Source organism: Gossypium hirsutum, chromosome A13 (genome assembly GCF_007990345.1).
Source record: "Gossypium hirsutum isolate 1008001.06 chromosome A13, Gossypium_hirsutum_v2.1, whole genome shotgun sequence".
NCBI lineage: Eukaryota > Viridiplantae > Streptophyta > Magnoliopsida > Malvales > Malvaceae > Gossypium > Gossypium hirsutum.
Window position 1 is genome coordinate 56,885,619 of NC_053436.1, and position 22,238 is coordinate 56,907,856.

At 35.3% G+C, this 22,238-nt stretch overlaps 1 non-coding gene across 1 annotated transcript; it reads left to right on the plus strand.

The window, feature by feature from the left end:
- The first annotated feature begins 16,696 nt into the window (after window positions 1-16,696).
- On the plus strand, window positions 16,697-16,802 carry LOC121213033 (small nucleolar RNA R71). The gene has a single exon (XR_005908402.1). It is a non-coding gene; the product is annotated as a small nucleolar RNA R71 (small nucleolar RNA).
- The last annotated feature ends 5,436 nt before the right edge of the window (window positions 16,803-22,238 follow it).

Sequence of the window (22,238 nt, forward strand, 5' to 3'; positions counted from 1 at the left end):
TAGATTTGTGGTCTCGAAACTACTGCTCTGACTACACCCTAATTTGGGATGTTACAGTGAGAAATGTCATATCTTTACTGATCATAAGAGTTTAAAATACTTGATGACTCAGAAAGATCTGAACTTGCGACAACAAAGATGGCTTGAGTTACTGAAGGATTATGAACTAGTGATTGACTATCATCCGGGAAAGGTTAATGTAGTCGCAGATGCTTTCAGTAGGAAGTCCTTGTTTGCTTTGAGAGCTATGAACACGAGATTGACCTTGTCTAATGATGGTTCAATTGTTGCCGAGTTGAGAGTTAGACCAGTATTTATTTAGCAAATTTTTGAAGCTTAGAAAAATGATAGTGAATTACAAGCCAAAAGAGCTTAGTGTGAATCGGGTAGTGACATAGACTTTCGGATCGGTTCAGCTGATTGTTTGAGGTTCCACGATAGAGTATGTGTACCGAAAAATGATGAACTCATTCAGAAAGTTTTACACGAAGCACAGAGTGGTTTTTTATCGGTTCATCCAGGTAGTACAAAGATGTATAATGATTTAAAGAAATTGTATTGGTGGTTGGAAACACAAAAATTTACACACTTTTTCATACCCTTTTTAACTTAAATTCATGCAAATTTGGTTAAATTCTTGTCGATAAATAATTAATTTTTATAAAATAATTAAAGTGCACTTAAAATATGAATATGTTGAAATTTAGTTAATTTAATAATTATTTTTGATGAATTTTAGTTATTTTCGACAGATTTGCACAAAAAGGCGAAAATGGCTCGACAGACACTGCTAGAAGCACAAAACCTAGAAGCAATTTGAAGTATCGAGACGAATTAATTTCCAGCCTAAGATGTCCAAGATTATATGTATTAATTCATAATTTAATTAATTTTAATTTATATCAAATTTAATTAATTATGAAAAATGGTCCGATTGAATCGAACCAAGTGAACTGAACCAGCCAAGGAGAGGACAACCCAAAATCGTCAAAGTCCTGACCCAATTCAGCTCATTAGCTGATTATTTAAGCTGAAAAGAAGCCCTTGAAGATTTGCCCCAAGCCAAATTTAGCAAAGTTGAAGCCATCAACTTTGCTACATAAATGGCTGGCCAAGAGGTGGCTCTTTGGCTGCTATTTTTAGAAAATTTTAGCTGCCACATTCAGCTATAAAAACCGCCCTTGGCTGATCATTCAAAGCATCCCTCATTCATTCACATTTCTTCTCTCCTCTCTCACTTTCTCCTCTCATTTTCCCATTCCAAGTCCCTTGCTCTTGTGCCGATTTCTCCCCTTGAGAAAGGGTTCTTCTTCAGCCATTTTGGAGTAGTAATTGAGTGTTCATAGAAGACTTGATCAGCAAGGACAACAAAGAAGGAAGAACGGAGCAACCTAGTCAAGCCACGAAAAAACACCGGATTTGATTCTTGTTCCTTATCTTTTTAATTTTGTTGTTGTTATGATGAATATATCTATGAATATTATGTTGTTGGATTGGTTAATTTAATCAGGTTAGATTGTTATCGTGTGATTTTGTGATAGGTTTTAAATATTTATAATTACTCGTTCTTGAACTAACTATTATTGCGATGTAGGCAAATGTACCTATCGAAGAATGGTATAGTTTTAGCAAGACCGGATTGTCGAACCCAAAGGAACTAAAAGTACTAGTAATGACTGTCTTTTTATTATCTAGCCTAGAATAAAGAGGTTTTGTTTTAATTAACTAATTATCTAAACTAAGAACTCACAAAGAAAAGAATTGGGGAATTGCTTTTGGGGAAAATTGATTGACTTAAGACAATACCTAAGGAAAAATCCACCTAGACTTTACTTCAAATTCTGGCTTTGAATTAGATAATTTATTCATTCAACTTGTTCCGTAGATATCCCTAAGTTATGTTATTATCCCTATTCAAGATGTAATGTCCCGAATTAGGGTCTAATCGAAATAGTGGTTTCGTGACCACAACTCCGAGATAGAAATAATTATTTTATGATTATTTTGCGGTCTATGATATGATTGCATGATTGTGTGAAAATTTCGTGAAGAAATTCTATGCATAAAGTGCTTAATTTGAAGTTAGGGACTAAATTGAATAAGTTGCAAAACTTGCATTCTAGAAGTTTCTAGTATGAAATTGCTTTGAAATATTAACTAGGAGGTCTTAAATAGTAATTTGACCAATTTCAAAGTTTATGGACATATATTGGACATGAATGGAATTTTTGGAAAGTTTAGTAGTAAGGGCATTTTGGTCATTTAGGGGTAAAATGAATTAAAACACAAAATTAAAAGCCAATTTTGCTCATCTTCTTCACCATGGACGTGTATACCAAGGGAGTCTCCATGTCTAGGGTTTCCAAGCTTCCAAGCTCGATTGTAAGTCCGTTCTAGCCTTATTTTTAATGATTTTTACGTTTTTGGAGTCCCAGTAACTTGATTTAGCTTATGCTAGCAATAATTTAACCTAGGGTTCATATTTGGAAAAATACCCATAGGTGAAATTTGTGTATTTTGGTGTTTTATTATAGAATATGAGGGTTTAAATTATGTTAGACAACTTGTGCTACTCGGTTTTAAGTGAAAATGAGCAAAAGGGCTTAATCGGTAAAAATACCTAATAGTCATAAGTACATGTTAGAGTGAGAATTTGATGTTGCCATAGAAGGAAAAAATGATCAGCATGTCATAAAACATAAGAAAATAGGATGAAGTTTAATTTCTGAACCTTGGGGAAAAAGTACAAATATGCAAAAGTTTAGGGGTCAAAATGAAATTTTTTAAAAATATGATTTTTCGAACCCGTATGAATAGTGTGACTAATTATTAGGCTAAATGTGATATTATAGATGAAGGAAATCGAGATTTCGGTTTAAATCGGGAAAATACAAGGTTATGGACTAAAATGGTAAATTGATGTTTCTGGATCGAGGTAAGTTCGTATGATAATAATAATGCAATGATATGTTTGAATTATATTTCTTACTATTATTGCATATATTTTATGATTTAGTATATTGGAAAATTTGATGGAATGGTGTTTATGATGTGGAAATATGACATGAAAGAATGTTACATGAAATGCAAGAAAATGAAGATACATGATAAGTGATATATGAAATATGTGATATATGTTATGTAAATTCTTAAAAGCTGATTTGATATTTGAGTTGTTTCTTATTATACTGTGAATGGACAATTGGTACTATGGATAGTAAGATCGACACTTCGAGTAAATTCGTACATAAATAATCTATCGATTCTTTTTATGTTATTATATTTTGATATCATATGAAATGTGGTTGCCTATCAAATGGTTATTTGATGTAAATTATGAATTTAAATTGATTACGGACAATTTAGTAAAATGTTGAAAAGTGAGGAATTTCCCAATTGAACCTTTGGAATAAAAACGATACGAATGATCTATTGTGAGGTCGCATGTGTAGTACTAAGTGCAGGCTACTATGCGTACCCGAAAACTATGATCACGTGTGTAGTACTAAGTGCAGGCTACTACGTGTATCAGATCGTTAGGTCACGTGTGTAGTACTAAGTGCAGGCTACTACGTGTACCGGATAATTGGTCACGTGTGTAGTACTAAGTGCAAGCTACTACGTGAACCGGATAATTGGTCGCATGTATAGTACTATGTGCAGGCTACTATGCGTACCAGATAACTTTGGCTACAAGTGTGAAAATATGTGCAGGCAATTGAGTATCAGTTATTATTCCGAAGAGTTCAACGGGAAAATCGATTAATTAAAAATACAATTGAACATGATTATATGATGAATAAGTGTAGGTATATGTTTATGAAAAATTATGAGCAATGTGCTCGATAATTGGGTGAATTTCGATAAGACAAAATGGATTAAGTGGAATTATGTAAGAATGAATTTTAGTGGTAAAACAGTGTTGGATAATAGCAGTTGCATGACTTTGAAAATTCACTAAAAATTGTGGAAGTTGAATAAAAATGAAAATGATATATGAAAATAAAGAATAATGAGTCTATTTTCAAATGAAAGAAACAGGGGAGCAAACGAATTCTATATTGTGTGATATTTGAATTCTTGTGAAACAGGGTCTAAATGAATTCGAGATTCCGTGTTCTGAATTTAGAAATTCACCATAAATGGTAAAAAAATTATTAAGAGTCATACCTTACATGGATGGATTCCTTATTGAGTCTATTTTTCAGGAAACAAACTGCATGGTCGTTGGAATTCTGTACAAGGAGAAATTTGGGTCGTAGTGCACAGAGGTCAGAGTAGTCGTACTCTGAAACAGGGGAGACTTTAACTAATAAACTGTACTAATTGGCTGAACCAAAAATTCTGGAAATTTTATGGGAGAAATATATATGAATCTAGTTTCAAGGAAAATTAACGAAACTAAATTTGGAGTTTTATATCTCCAGATATGAATGATTTAGTAACTGTAACTCGATAACACATCTTAACCTGAATATGTGTAATTGTACAATTATAGTGTTTTATCTTGAAAAGCATGGTAGTAATTGCTTATTATTTTCATATGAACTTACTAAGCGTAAAGCTTACCCATCCTTTCCATTTCTTTAGTTTTGGCAGGTCGAATTGGGGTTGGAGATCGTCGGAGGCAAAATCACACTATCAAACTATCATTGTTTGGGAAAATTAATTCAAATATTAGAAATATCAAATGAGTGGCATGTATAGGATGTTGGTTTGTGATATGTATTTTTATTATGATTTTGACCATACGTATCAGTCTGCATTGAGTTATCGTATATGATCATGAGATGTAGTCCTTATCCATTACGACTTATAAGTTTAATTAACCGTGCCATGTCCTATGTTTTGATGTGATGATATAGTTAGCTTTGTTTGTTTTGCATGTGTTCGAAAAGTTTTGAATTAAATGAAATTTTATGGCCCCATTTTCGTCTATGTGTATTGTTAAGTCTGGTAATGCCTCGTACTCTGTTCCAGCTATGGATACGGGTAACGGGTGTTACATTTAGTGGTATCAGAGCTATGGTTTAGTCGGTTCTCAGACTAACCTAGCATGTGTAAAAGTCCAGATATACATGCCACTGATCTGTGATAGTGTGATGTCTCCCGACACGTATGAGCACCGTCTTTCTTAGACAGAGGTACTCTCCGACCGAGCTGCACTGACCATGTTCAATGTGATGCGAAGGTGTTTGAATAAAATTACGATTATGATGAGTCTCAATTTAGAAAAGTATTAATAAAAATTTATGATATATATATAAGTGATAACACGTAAGATGAAAGGTCATGTTGTGATAAATATCCATACTTGCTTGATGCTCATATGATGTAGTGCACTTGGCTTACTTGATAAGATGAACGGGATAAATAGAAATTCGTAGAAGTATGAGTAAAAGTTCCTAATATCATGATATGAATGAAAATGTCATTGCCTTGATTGAACGTTGAATGTTGATGAATGTCAATGATATTTTTTATGAGATAAATGATTATAATGAAATGAATTTATCTATGTTAAATTATTTGGACTGAATTATGTGATTGTAATGATATGTATATGATGATGCACGAAATGAAAGTTGCGATTGTGATGCAAAATCTATGTTTGTTTAACCCTTATATGATGTCATGAGTATGATTTGTTCGAGTAGATGAATGGACAAATCAAGCTATCCAGAAAACATAGGATGCATGCATAATTATACTTGACTAAATGAGATAACTAGAAAGTGGGCATTAAACCAATATGAATGTTAGTTACTTGAAATGAATGACATGATTGGGATATGATTGCTATGATGAAAACTCTGTTACATGTATATGTATATGAGAGTTGAGTCAGAGGCCCTACGACCCCTTCCCCCTTACCAAAGTGGTGTTTTATAATGGAATTTCATGAGATTTTTACTGAATAAGTTTCCAATTGAGAAACCAAAGAGCTCAGTGCTAGAATAATTAGAAATATGATTAGAGATTGAAGAATGAGTTGGTAAGTAAAGTTAAAGCTAGAAAAATATCAGATTGGCATAAGGATTATTGGAGCTATGCACTGTCCAAGTTATAAAATGAATTTACTTTGGTAAATTGAATTACTCAGATATAAGGTCGAGAAAAATGTAAATCAAAATTTATTCAGAACTAGTCTTCTTTAGTGAAAAGTAATATGAAATTTGTGATGGTAGAAATAGTTGGGGAAATGATATCTGAAATGTGTAATATCTGAATGTGACAGTTACGACTAGACAGATTTTAGTAGTTTCTTCTAAGATGTTCTATGTGTTTATCCGTTCCCAGAAATATTTCCATGGTTATTGATCTGTTGAAGAAATTTTTGTTATATGGGGATGTTTTCTAATCCTGATGTTAGACGAAAACATTGGTAGCCTGACTAGTTTATAATTTGTATTACTCTATTCCTTCGGGCATTCCATTATGTTCTGCCTGATAAAAAAATTGATGAGAGAATATGTATGATACTATGATTCTGTTTCTTCTACTTGATACTCCATTTGATATGTATATATATGGAAAGATACATTGTTCTTGTTGCATTTGATTCCAGTGAGATTAAATGATATTTTCTACTGGATTTCTTTTCTCTGAGGAATTATCGGGATATTCTATATTTTCCTATAAGTTTGGTTTTCGATTTTTCGGCATAGTATCGTATCTTGGGTTTCTTTACTCTGGGTTTCTTTATTCTGGGTTTCTCTATCTTGGATTTCTTTATTCAGTTTTCTTGTTATCTTTATTCCGTAATTTGTCAACTATGACTCATGTTCGGAGTGCATTCTTCAGCTCGTGATAATCATGTCAAGTATGGCTATACTTCTGATTTGATTTGGGTGATGTGGTGATTTCAGTATTGGGATTTTTCTATTTTTCGTGTAAGGTTTGACAACAGTAAAGGTATAAGTGATAAAAGTGCGAGTTTCAATCGGTATGGTGGATTACTTCTCTCAAGTAAGTCAATTATAGTTAATGTCTTCAATTGAGATATTTTGGTACTTGAGCTAATGCAATTGAGACGGTTTTGATTAACGTAATGAATGAATAGTAAAGGATGGCATGATGAATTGTTTTGTAACTAGAAGAAAAGTTTATTTTCGAGATTATATCAGAATTATTTCCGTAGCGGAAAGAGGAAAATGTGATAGTGAGTAGCAAACTAAAAGAGTACAGTGAGGATCGACTTCTGATAATGAATTTCAGAATATATGAGAAATTAAAGAGATATATTGGAGGCACCGCCTGAGTGAAAGTTCTTCAACACTGAATATGAAATGGAGGAATCTAAGTGAAGACCACTTTTCTGGTAAGATTTTCGGGGACGAAAATCCCTAAAGGGAGGGAGAATTATAATATCCCGAATTAGGGCCTAATCAAAATAGTGGTTTTGTGACCACAAATATGAGATAGAAATAATTATTTTATGATTATTTTGAGGTCTATGATATGATTGCATGATTGTGTGAAAATTTCGTGAAGAAATTCTATGCGTAAAGTGCTTAATTTGAAGTTAGGGACTAAATTGAATAAGTTGCAAAACTTGCATTCTAGAAGTTTCTAGTATGAAATTGCTTTGAAATATTAATTAGGAGGTCTTAAATAGCAATTTTACCAATTTCAAAGTTTATGGACAAATATTGGACATGAATGGAATTTTTGGAAAGTTTAGTAGTAAAGGCATTTTGGTCATTTAGGGGTAAAATGAATTAAAACACAAAATTAAAAGCCAATTTTGCTCATCTTCTTCACCATGGATGTGTATACCAAGGGAGACTCCATGTCTAGGGTTTCCAAGCTTCCAAGCTCGATTGTAAGTCCATTCTAGCCTCGTTTTTAATGATTTTTACGTTTTTGGAGTCTTGGTAACTTGATTTAGCTTATGCTAGCAATAATTCAACCTAGGGTTCATATTTGGAAAAATACCCATAGGTGAAATTTGTGTATTTTGGTGTTTTATGATAAAATATGAGGTTTTAAATTATGTTAGACAACTTGTGCTACTCGGTTTTAAGTGAAAACAAGCGAAAGGGCTTAATCGGTAAAAATACCTAATAGTCATAAGTACATGTTAGAGTGAGAATTTGATATTTCTATAGAAGGGAAAAATGATCAGCATATCATAAAACATAGGAAAATAGGATGAATTTTAATTTCCGAACCTTGGGGCAAAAGTACAAATATGCAAAAGTTTAGGGGTCAAAATGAAAATTTTTAAAAATATGATTTTTGGACCCGTATGAATAGTGTGACTAATTATTAGGCTAAATGTGATATTATAGATGAAGGAAATCAAGATTGGGGCTTAAATCGGGAAAATACAAGGTTATGGACTAAAATAGTAAATTGCTGTTTCTGGATCGAGGTAAGTTCGTATGATAATAATAATGCAATGATATGTTTGAATTATATTTCTTACTATTATTGCATATATTTTATGATTTAGTATATTGCAAAAGTTGATGGAATGGTGTTTATGATGTGGAAATATGACATTAAAGAATGTTACATGAAATGCAAGAAAATGAAGATACATGACAAGTGATATATGAAATATGTGATATATGTTATGTAAATTCTTAAAAGCTGATTTGATATTTGAGATGTGTCTTATTATACTATGAATGGACAATTGGTACTATGGATAGTGAGATCGACACTTCGAGTAAATCCGTACATAAATTTATCTATCGATTTTTTTTATGTTATTATATTTTGATATCATATGAAATGTGGCTGCCTATCAAATGGTTATTTGATGTAAATTATGAATTTAAATTAATTACGTTCAATTTAGTAAAATGTTGAAAAGTGAGGAATTTCCCGATTGAACCTTCGGAATAAAAACGATACAAATGATCTATTGTGAGGTCGCATGTGTAGTACTAAGTGCAGGCTACTATGCGTACCCAAAAACTGTGATCACGTGTGTAGTACTAAGTGCAGGCTACTACGTGTATCAGATGGTTAGGTCACGTGTGTAGTACTAAGTGCAGGCTACTACGTGTACCGAATAATTGGTCACGTGTGTAGTACTAAGTGCAAGCTACTACGTGTACCAGACAATTGGTCGCATGTGTAGTACTATGTGCAGGCTACTATGCGTACCAGATAGCTTTGGCTACAAGTGTGAAAATATGTGCAGGCAATTGAGTATCAGTTATTATTCCGAAGAGTTCAACGGGAAAATCGATTAAGTAAAAATACAATATAACATGATTATATGATGAATAAGTGTAGGTATATATTTATGAAAAATTATGAGCAATGTGCTCGATAATTGGGTGAATTTCGATAAGACAAAATGGATTAAGTGGAATTATGTAAGAATGAATTTTGGTGGTAAAACAGTGTTGGATAGCAACAGTTGCATGACTTTGAAAATTCACTAAAAATTGTGGAAGTTGAATAAAAATGCAAATGATATATGAAAATAAAGCTTAATGAGTCTATTTTCACATGAAAGAAGCAAGGGAAGCAAAAGGATTCTATATTGTGTGATATTTGAATTCTTGTGAAAAAGGGTTTGAATGAATTGGAGATTCCCTGTTCTGACTTTAGAAATTCACCATAAATTGTAAACAAATTATTAAGAGTCATACCTTACATGGATGGATTCCTTATTGAGTCTATTTTTAAGGAAACAAACTGCATGGTCGTTGGAGTTCTGTACAAGGATAAATTTGGTTCGTAATGCACAGAGGTCAGAGTAGTCATACTCTGAAATAGGGGAGAATTTAACTAATAAACTATACTAATTGGCTGAACTAAAAATTCTGGAAATTTTATGGGAGAAATATATATGAATCTAATTTCAAGGAAAATTAACAAAACTAAATTTGGAGTTTTTTATCTCCAGATATGAATGATTTAGTAACTGTAACTCTATAACACATCTTAACCTGAATATGTGTAATTGTACAATTATAGTGTTTTATCTTGAAAAGCATGGTAGTAATTGCTTATTATTTTCATATGCACTTACTAAGCGTAAAGCTTACCCATCCTCTCCATTTCTTTAGTATTGGCAGGTCGGCTCGGGGTTGGAGATCGTCGGAGGCAAAATCACACTATCAAACTATCATTTTTGGGAAAATTAATTCAAATATTAGAAATATCAAGCGAGTGGCATGTATAGGAAGTTGGTTTGTGATATGTATTTTTATTATGATTTTGACCATACTATCAGTCTGCATTGAGTTATCGTATATGATCATGAGATGTAGTCCTTATCCATTACGGCTTATAAGTTCAATTAATCGTGCCATGTCCTATGTTTTGATGTGATGATATAGTTAGCTTTGTTTGTTATGCATGTGTTCGAAAATTTTTGAATTAAATGAAATTTTATGGCCCCATTTTCGTCTATGTGTATTGTTAAGTCTGGTAATGCCTCGTACTCTGTTCCGGCCTTGGATACGGGTAAGGGGTGTTACACAAGACTAATAACGTCTAATCCCTAGATTGAATAACTGAGACTTTTCTCTAATTAACACTCTAGGGTTGCATTAACTCGATCTATGGATCCTCTTATTAGGTTTCACCGTATTCCGGCAAAATCTTGTCACCCTATGTCTAGGCGCGCAATCAACTCCGCTTAATTAGGACAAATTTACTCTTAGACAGGGTCTATTCCTCCTCTGAATAAGAGCTTGTCTTGAATTAGTATCCTGGGATATCAAAACAAGAATTAAGAACACATAATTAAGAACAAATTAAATATTTATCGTACGATTCAGAAAATAATAACAAGATTCGTCTTAGGTTTCAGTCCCCTTAGGTATTTAGGGGTTTTAGTTCATAACTAAATAATAAAACATCTCATAAGAATAAAGAATACAAAACATAAGGAAAACCCAAAACTCCTGAAGGGAAATTGAGGAGAGATCTTCAGTCTTGATGATGAATCCTGCTTCTAAGATGGATCAATCGGCTTCCTTGGAGTAATTACTTACTCCCTATTCTCTGTGTCCTTTTCTTCCTTCTCTAGGGTGTATTTATAGGCTTTGGAATGCCTAAAAGCCCTCAAAATTAGCCTTTTTCGAATTGGACTCAACTTGGGCTCGGCAGGGACACACACGTGGCACACGCCGTGTTCGATTACTTCAGGCCATGTTCGAGCCTGCCAAATTGACACAGTCGTGTGGTCTGCCCGTGTGAGGAGGTCTAGGCCGTGTTGATTTCGTACTTTGGCCCATTTTCTCCGTTTTTGGCTTGTTTCTCGTCCTTTTCGCTCTCCTATGCTCTCTTAAGTATAAAACATGAAATTAAAGCATTAGAAGCATCAAATTCACCAATTCTAATGGGAAATCATCTATAAAATGCATTAAACATGGGGTAAAAATATGTATAATTTACGGTTTATCAAATACCCCTACACTTAAGCATTTGCTTGTCCTCAAGCAAAATTCTCAACTCATAATCAAAATAATTTTTTCTCAACTTATAATTTCTATTGATAATATCTCACATTAATCCATAAGTAATCATACATTGAGAATTCAACTAAAAGAACATAAAAGTTCCAAACATTCCAAGTTGAGCATTTTATTCATGCAAACATAGGTGTCTCCCCTCATCTAAGTAATTACCTTTGATTCAGAATACCTAAACTTTGGGGAAACAACTTAAGATTTTGAATTCTTAAAAATCAACTCATCATGCTTGATTCTCTAATGTCTTAAAGTTTAAACAATCAATGCATAATTGCCTATGTTTTAATTCAAGATATATCAATCAAAATCATAAATTAATTAAAATTTATCCTAAATATGATATGAAAGCTTTCAAGAGAACAAGGCAATCATTCAGGGATTTTTCTGATAATGAAATAAATACCCCTCCACACTTAAGATGTACATCGTCCTCAATGTACAAAGATAGATATTAGAGTATAAAAAAAAGATAGGGAGAGAAGTAAAATTTCCTGTATGATGAATTCCTCGAACTGGAGTTCTGGAGAGTAATCAGTTCAAGAGTGGAGGAGGATACTCCGGCGATCGTAGAGGTTCATTAGGCTATAAGTCCTGTGACAAAAGGATATTAACTCTAGTGGTAGCTATGGTCGTGGGCAAGCAGGACATGGTAGTCGTGGAGAACCTTTCCCGGTGGAGTTTTAGTTCCTATGTGATGATGACCTTAAGAGCTCTATATAACTATGATAAAATCAGGAACTTTTTAGGGGATATTAGGAAGAATAATTACTCAATAAGAAATACCTGAACTTAATAATTAAAAATAAAATTCTAAAATCTAACAAAAATAAAAAGTAGTTTTAATAAAAATTAACATAAAAACATAAAATTATAAATAAATGTTTTTAAACATCTTCATCGCTGGATGATTCACGAGGTGGGACTAGCGAGGAGATGTAGAGGTACTGACAAATCTGCTGTAGAGTAGCATCAATGTTGTCAAATAGTTGAAAACACTATTGCTCGAATCGAGTGAGGCGCTCAGAGATGTCAGCATATGAAGCTGCCGCATGAACTGGACGAGAGGATGGTGGTGGCTGAGTCGGTGGGTCCTTGTGCTGTGGGGGGCATCATCAGGAATGTCCTCGTAGGCCTCCTCCTTGGTAGATTGGGCGAGACGATACTGGGGAGGGTAGGTTCCTCGGCGCCTCTCGATCATCCTCATGCTAAGCATGCTCGAGATGCCTTGTGGAGACATCTGGCCGATGAGGGTGAGGGATGATTCTTGGGTCGCGGTGTTGAGGAGCCCAAAGTGTTGCACCAGCCGAGTCATGTAGGGGCCGATGGAGATGACCCCCTTCCTATGCCGTCTGTCTGGTGTTGAATCACAAGGGCGATGAAATAGGTAAGGTCGATGACGTGCCCGTGCAACATGCACCATAAGAAGTAGGCATCATGGGTGTTGACGACGCCAGTGCTCTCTCGCCTCCCTATAATTGTGTGAGATAAAATAGCGTGTAAGTACCTCAGGGATGGTGGGAGAACTGATGCCTTGGAGCGGCTAGGATTGTAGGAGGCCGCGTCAAGGGCCAAAGTGTGCCAGCACTTTGAGGGAGAGAAGTGTATGTGGCGACTGAGAGTGTCTAAATCATTCTCCTCCTTGAACTCCTCCGTATATAAGCCCAGTGCAGCACTGAACTCTGGGACGCTTAGCTGGCAGATTAATCCGCCTAGGCAAAATTGAACCGTGGTAGAATCATCGTAGTTCGTCATTACGGTCTGAAGATGGAACGTTGAGCATAGTTCCACCGTGAGCTCAAGGTATGTTGGCTCGATAATCCCAAAGAATAGCTCCCAAGGGTCGGTGGTTAAGAGGGCTCGAATCGAATTAGCCAACTAAACTTGTTCTACAGCAGCCCAGTCGATGCAGCGGCCTGCAATTAAAGGTTGAGCCCGAAGTATTTGGAACAGTTGTTCCTGGGGCCCTCGGGGGAACTGTAGGAGAGGGTGATGAATTTTGCGGTTGGACCCGCGAAAGAGGACACTCCCTTCCTCTTCTTTGAAGTAGGTACGACGGTTTTCTTCCCTCTTGAAGATGACATTGTGTACCTGCAAGTGGAAACATCAATTCGTCTTTTGATGAGTGGATAATTTATAATATATAAAAGGAATGCGACTAAATTCGAAAAGGAAAATGCGTAAATATATTCAGCCACAATTACTAAATTCAATTAAAACAATAAGTTCAATGACCCATTTCTTTGTGGCATGAGCATGGTGAGATAAGTAAAAATGGCAAGGAATGGAATGCAAAATACTATATGAATGAAAAGAGATGTCAACACAATACGCATAATTATTTCAACTATCCTAGCCATGAATATTCACTTCTAACTAATTAAATGATGTGTAGGAATCATGTAATGAGTAAGATTTTAAACATGAGAAAGATGATAACTTGTTTGATAAATGAAATTTATGTGATTATCAATATGGAAATAACATGAAAAATATAGATTAATATGATAAATAGCATTATAAATCAGTGAAATAAAAGAAAAAGGAGTAAACAAAAGCTAAGGGAAGAGATTGGACGTCGAGAATGGAGTTGTAGGTGGCGCACGAGTGTGGCAGAGAGGCCGTGTGAACTTGTAGCGGCTAGGGTTAGGGTTTTTGAATGGGGAAGAAAGTGAATAGTGTAGGGTATTTATAGATTTTGGGCCACACGGCCATGGCACATGCCCGTGTTCCCTAATTTTTGCCCTTGTGTTTCGCGTTTTTCCTATTTGGGCCCTTCTAAAATTCATCCTATGCCCGTGTAACTCGGGCGTGTGGGTTCACAAGGCCATGTCGCACGTTCGTGTCTAGATTTGTTTGCTTCTCCCACGCCCGTGTGTGCAAGCCCCACGCCTGTGTTAATTTGATAGGTTCAACCACGGGTGTTGGACACAGGCATGTTGCACGCCCGTGCTAGTTTCTTAGTTTCAACCACGAGTCTTCCACACAGGTGTGTCGCACGCCCATGTTGTTTTGGAAGGCTTGACCACGGCCATGTCGCACGATCGTGGCATTGTATCGTAGCCCGTGTTGGGGAAATCCTTGCCCTGTTTTCACACGGCCATAAGCACGCCCGTGTTCTTCGCCGTGTCTCTGTGGAAAACCTGTATTAAAGAGCTCTGTTAGTAAGTTAGATTTTGAAGACTAAATTTTGGAAGAAGTTAATACAGTTAGTGCTCGAGTTGCCTCCCGAGAAGCACTTATTTATAGTCTAAGCTCGACTTACCTCTCCGTTGAATGATCATGGTGATACAAGGAGTTTATACTACTCATTCCTACTATTTATCTTAAAATAAGGTTTTAAACGGGTATTGTTTACCTTAAAAGTGCCGAACTTGGGATGACTCACCTCTATTGTACCAAATGGAAAAATACTGAGTACCTAAGAGGGATTTCCTCATTTGGTGTGGTAGTGACAATGTGGGGATCTGTGGCATCTAAAAAGACTTTATCACCAACCTTAAGTTGATTTGGAGAGGTATCGGGCTCGTTCTGGCGTAGTTTCAATTTATCGTGTGTTCTCGGTTTATGTGTTCGCCATTCATCTAGCTCCTCTATTTGTAGCCTTCATTCTTCATGAATAGAACCTCTACTATTGCTTGAGAGTGGCTCATGTACTTCATTCAGACTTATCTCCTGCAAAGTGGGTTGTATCATGTGGTCAGTTTTTATAGAATGGTTTAGATGATCACCTTCAATTTCCGATGTGTTGTCAGAATTGCGAGCTTGAAGGGTGAGTGTTTCGTCTCCTACGTGAAGCGTTAGCTCACCTGTGCAAACATCAATAATTGTTTTAGCAGTTGCTAAAAAGGGCCTTCCTAGGATTAAAGGAGTATTGTTATCCTCCTCTATGTCTAAAACAATAAAGTCAATGGGAAATATAAATTTATCGATTTTGACTAGCACATCTTCAATAATACCCCTAGGAAATCTTATAGTTTTATCTGCTAATTGAATGCTCATCCTAGTCTGTTTGGGTTTCCCGAGACCTAGTTGCTTGAATTTTTTAAAAGGCATGACGTTGATACTAGCCCCTAATCAGCTAATGCATTATTAACATCTAAACTACCGATTAAGCAAGGAACGTAAAACTCCCTTGATCTTTTAGTTTGTTCGGTAACTTATTTTTTAGAATAGCTGAGCACACTGCGTTTAGCTCCACATGCAACACCTCGTCCAACTTCTGCTTATTTACTAAAAGCTCTTTTAAAAATTTCATTGCGTTTGGCATCTGTGATAGAGCTTCAATACACAGTAAGTTAATATGTAATTTTTTTAAGAGTTTAAGGAATTTACCAAATTGTTCATCTAAGAGGTCTTTCCTTGTCGCGTTGGGGTATGGTACACGAGGTTTATATTCGACATTTACTGATTTGCTTGTATTTTGATCTACTTCACCTTGACCTTTGCTTACCACAGTTTGTTGTCGCGGTCTTGGTTCAGGCTCCACAAATCCTTCTTCATCTTGATCATTAATCGCGTTGAGCTATTCCCTTGGGTTGGGTTTAGTATTACTTGGCAAACTACCTTGTGGTCATTCGGAGATTAGTTTGGAAAGCTGGCCTATCTAAGTTTCGAGCCCTTGGATCGACGCTTGTTAATTCTTAAGTGCTGTCTCGGTATGCTGGAAACGATTTTCTAACACCGATATAAACTTTGAGAGCATCTCTTCAAGGTTCGGCTTTTTTTCTTGTTGGTAGGGTGGTTGCTAAAAACCCGGAGGATGTTGTGGTCTTTGATTTCCTTGGCTTTCCCATGAAAAATTGGGATGGTTCCTCCAACCTGCATTGTAAGTGTTACTAAATGGATTGTTTTGAGGTCGAGGATTATTACCTATGTAGTTTAGTTACTCATTATCCATGTTATGGGCATAATGTTTATATTCCGAATGGCTTGTTCCACCGTTACTTGCTTTGTATTGCATTACTGGTTGAACCTGTAAAGAGCTAAGAAAACCATCAATCTTTTTATTCAAGAGTTCTACCTGATTTGATAGCATGGTGACCGAATCGACATTATAAACACCGTCTATTTTCGTTGGCTTTGTCCTCATGACTTGCCACTGATAGTTATTCAGTGACATCTCCTCAATAAACTCATGGCCATCTTCAGGCATTTTATTATTGATGGTTCCGCCAGCAGCTGCGTCAACCATTTGCCGAGTCAAAGGATTCAGACCATTGTGGAATGTTTGAACTTGGAGCCAAAGCGGTAACCCATGGTGAGGGCACCTTCTCATTAAGTCATTGTATCTCTCCCATGCATCGTAGAGGGTTTCTAAATCCATCTGCACAAAAGAAGAGATATCATTATGTAATTTAGCCATTTTAGCCAGCGAAAAATATTTTAGTAAGAATTTTTCAATCATTTGTTCCCAAGTAGTAATTGACCCTCGTGGTAACGAGTTCAACCACTGTTTAGCTTTGTTCCTTAATGAAAAAGGGAATAACTGAAGACGAATGGCATCATCAGAAATGCTATTGATTTTAAATGTATCGTAAAATTCCAGAAAGTTTGGTTAGTGAGCATTGGGATCTTCATCCTGCAAACCGTCAAACTGAACAAATTGCTGTATTATTTTAATAGTGTTAGGTTTTAATTCAAAAGTATTTGCAGCTACAGCAGGTCTAACTATGCTAGATTCAGTTCCTGTTAAAGAAGGTTTAGCATAATCATACATAGTACGTGGAGCAGGATTTTGATTAGCCGCAATTGTAGGAGGTAGCTGATTGTCTTGGTTTTCAGCCATCTCTTCAATTGGTGGTTGAGTTTCGTCTTCTTGTTCGTTCTCTGTGTAACGTAAGCTTTGCCTAATTTCTCTTTGATTTCTGCGAACTGTACGATTGATTTCTTCGTCAAAAAGTAATGGTCCTGACGGGTTTTTTCTAGTCATAAACTATAAAAACCTGCCAAGAGAAAGAAAAGCAAGTTAATAAATAATAATAATAAAATTAAATTAAATTGCAAGAAAAATAAATGGCTAAAGTAATAAAAATTGAGTGTTCCTAATATCTTAGCTCTCCGGGAACGGCGCCAAAAACTAGATCGCATGATTTCGTGGTAGGTTTTAAATATTTATAATTACTTGTTCTTGAACTAACTTTTATTGTGATGTAGGCAAGTGTACCTATCAAACAGTAGTATAGTTTTAGCAAGACTGGATTGTCGAACCCAAAGGAACTAAAAGTACTAGTAATGATTGTCTTTTTATTATCTAGCCTAAGAATAAAGAGGTTTGGTTTTAATTAACTAATTATCTAAACTAAGAACTCACAAAGAAAAGAATTGGGGAATTGCTTTTGGGGAAAATCGATTGACTTAAGACAATACCTAAGGAAAAATCCACCTAGAATTTACTTGTTATTCTGGCTCCGAATCGGATGATTTATTCTTTCAAATTGTTTCATAGAGATCCATAAATTATGTTATTATCCCTATTCAAGACTAATAACGTCTAATCCCTAGATTGAATAATCGAGACTTTTCTCTAATTAACACTCTAGGGTTGCATTAACTCGATCTATGGATCCCCTTATTAGGTTTTACCCTAATCCGGCAAAATCTTGTCACCCTATGTCTAGGCGCGCAATCAACACCGCTTAGTTATGACAAATGTACTCTTAGACAGGGTCTATTCCTCCTCTGAATAAGAGCTTGTCTTTAATCAGTATCCTGGGATATCAAAACAAGAATTAAGCACACATAATTAAGAACAAGTTAAATATTTATCATACGATTTAGAACATAATAACAAGATTCATCTTAGGTTTCATTCCCCTTAGGTATTTAGGGGTTTTAGTTCATAACTAAATAAGAAAACATCTCCGAAGAATAAAGAATACAAAACATAAAAAACCCAAAACACCTTAAGGGAAATTGAGGAGAGATCTTTATCTTGATGATGAATCTGGCTTCTAAGATGGATCAATCGACTTCCTTGGAGTAATTCCTTACTCCCTATTCTCCGTGTCCTTTTCTTCCTTCTCTAGGGTGTATTTATAGGCTTTGGAAGGCCTAAAAGCCCTCAAAATTAGCCTTTTCCTCATTGGACTCAACTTGGGCTCGGTAGGGACACGCCCGTGGCACACGCCCGTGTTCGATTACTTCAGGCCGTATTCGAGCCTGCCAAATTGACATGGCCATGTGGTCTGCTCGTGTGAGGAGGTCCAGGCCGTGTTGATTTCGTACTTTGGCCTATTTTCTCTGTTTTTGGCCCGTTTCCCGTCCCTTTCGCTCTCCTATGCTCTCCTAAGTATAAAACATGAAATTAAAGTATTAGGAGCATCAAATTCACCAATTCTAATGGGAAATCATCCACAAAATGCATTTAACATGGGGTTAAAATATGTATAATTTATGATTTATCAGATTGAATTTAATTTGTGTTGGTTTGATTGCATTTCATCTGCTTAAATTATTAAAATTGTGTTTATGCTATTATAAGCCTCGGTAAAATGCTTGATTTAGTAAAATCATGCCTAAGATATTCTTGCATTACAATTGTGAGGTAGCTAATGAATTAATTATTTAAACGGATTGAAATTATAATTAGTTGACACCATACTTCATCAGTGCATGTTTATTCTTCTAAGGTAGCTGAAGATTAAATTTGCAATGTATCTGGTGATACACTTGCCTTGCATAACTTGCAAGATTGTTGTGATTAAACTGTTTCAAGGTAAGGATAACTTGTTACCTCACATAGTCTTTTATGTGCTTATTAGATTTAATTAATCGTTTGAATTGACATAGGGATATGCAAAAGATTAGTTCAATTTAATGAGTATGTATGTGCCATAACATGTTTGCTTATTAAAATCTGTTTAATTGTTTGAATTAACATAGGGATATGTTAAGAGATGAATGGATTTGTGTAGGTGAATATGTTCATAAGTTAGCAAACTATCGAGTTGCCGTGAATTTATACGTATCAACATAAGCATGAGTTTAATAATTCTAAGTTAAAGAAATGTAATTAAATCAACACAATTATGTCATCTTGATTAAATCATATTTTAAAATCATGCATTTCAGATTTATTTCTTTAGTTTACTTAGTTTAAAATCTTAGTTTTAAATTACCCTCTTCAAACAAAATATTTTTCTTCACCAAAGTGTTTTAAATAGCATTCATAAATAATTATTTTCGCAGTCCCAGTGAGTACGATAACTCGACATTTACTTGTCACTTTATTACTTGTTGCGATTGTGTACACTTGCACATTTTCGTCTTTCCAAGTTTTTGGCGCCGTTGCTGGGGACTGTTTTAAAAAAGTCATTATTTGTGAATTTGTTAGATTTGTATTTTGGTTTAATTTTTTGTTTAATTTTTAACTTAATTAATTTTTCTGTGATTATTTTAGGTGTTTATGAGTATTGACCGAATTATTGACCTACTCCCTGTAGACCTTGAGATTGAACGAACTTTTTGACAGCGAAGAAGACAAGCAAATCAGAGAAGGACCGAAGAGATGAACTTCGAAAATCCAAATTAAGGAAACAGAGCAAACCCTGCTCAGAATCCTATCCTTATTGCTGATGATAGGGATAAAGCTTTAAGACAATATGTCGTGCCAGTGTTTCATGATCTTAATTCGTGTACTAGGAGACCCGTAGTTGAGGCACAATAGTTTGAGATGAAGCCAGTCATGTTCCAGATGCTTCAGACAGTGGGCCAATTCAGTGGAATGCTTACCGAAGATTCTCAATGTAACGACCCGATTTTGGGCCCAGTCGAAACAGTGGTTTCGAGACCACTAAGTTGAGGTCGGAGAAATTATTTTTAATATTATACTATGTGTTGTGGCATGATTATATGAGAGTATGAAAATTTTGGTGAATTAATTTTAGCGATTTCATGCTTAATTATGAAAAAGGACTCAATCGCATAAAGTGCAAAAGTCCTATTTTGATATCTAAGGATGTCAAATAGCTAGAGAACCAAAATTGGGGGTCTTTAAAGGGCAAATAGACCCCTTAGAAGCTGATGCCAGCCATAGGGGACAAGAAATTCAAATGGTTAAATGGGTAGGTGACTTAATGTATAGTAAAATATTACCCTAGTGTCTAGCCATCATCTTTTTCATTTCTTCCTTATCTTCCATCGAAATTTTTAGCAAAAATGGGGTTTTTGCGAGCTTTAAATTTCAGCAACTTGCAACCCTCACAAGTAAGTGATTTTGATGGTTTTTCTTGATAATTTTTGTACTTTTAAAACCCTTGTAGCATTAGCTTTCAAATAAGGGGACTATTTTAGAGTGTTCATGTTGTTTTTTGAAATTTTATTGAAGAAAATGAATCATGGTTGTGAAATAAACAACTTCTGTGAAGTGGTTTTCATGGAAACCCTAACTGAGGACCATTTTGCATAAGTTGTAAAATAGTTGATAAATGTGTGAAATAATGAGAATTTTGGGCTACTAATAGTATAAAAATTATTTGGCTAGGCTTGATTAATGAGAAAATGTGATAAAAATCGATTTTCGAGTATAGGGGTAAAATGGTCATTTTGCCCAATTATGAATTGTTGAGTACCTAGATCAATAAAATGATTAAATATGTGAATTTTTATCATTATAGATCAAGAATTATAAAATTCAAGCCTAGACCGGGGAAAAGTAAAACAAGTGGACTAAGCCGAACTAGTCGTCTACATTTTGTAATCTGAGGTAAGTTGTATGTTAATAATGCAACTATATCTTTATGATGTGTAATTGTGTTGATATGGCATAAATTGTCTTGATTTTGAATATGAACATATACGTTGAGAAATTTACGTAGTAAAGACTTTCGTTGAACATTTAGAATGGACTTGGATATTTGTACCATGATAAAGGGTGATATGTGTGCTAGTGTAAGACATGTCTGGGACATGCATCAGCCATAGTATGAGAGCCAGTGTAAGACATGTCTGGGACATGCATCGACATTGAGACGAGAGCTAGTAGAAGACAAGTCTGGGACATGCATCGGCCTCGCGATATACAAGCTAGTGTAAGACCTGTCTGGGACATGGCGTCAGCTTGTTGTGTGTCAGTGTAAGACCTATCTGGGAAATGGCATCGAAACTGGTAGATGAGAGCCAATGTAAGACCTTTTTGGGACATGGCATCGACCTCTCTATATGAAAGCCTGTGTAAGACCATGTTTGGGACATGGCATTGGCATCTTAACCCATGTTAGGGCTATTGAGTATCGGGTAGTATTCCAAATGGTTCAACTAAAGGTCTATGATTTATATTGAAATGAGAAAAGTTCTGATCAGGTGATGAGTGGTACAAATACCTAATTGAAATGCATAAGATATGGGCTCAATGTATTGAATATGAGTTGTATTGGAGGGTGATGAGTAAGTTGTACATATGTTTATTTATGGTATTCATGAATAAGCTATGAAAAGTTATGTGCATATCGTTCTATGATTAGTTGATGATTGTTTTCATGCAACTTACTAAGCTTTATGCTTACCCTATTTCTTTTCCATTTTCTTATAGTGTCGCCAAAGTAGCTCGAGGATCATTGCCTACGTTGGAGAAGCCAATTACACTATCATCCGAAGCACTTGGTATGGTTAGATCTTTTATTTTGATTATGGCATGTATAGGACCCTGACTTTTAAGTTTTGTGTCATTGTTAATTGGCCAAATTTGTTGGCCAAATGTGTTCCCATTCCACACGGGCGTGTGCCCTGTTTCAAGAGTTATTTTTCTAAAGTTAGTTAAAGGACCCGGGTTGGTCCCGAATGGTTTCCAATGGA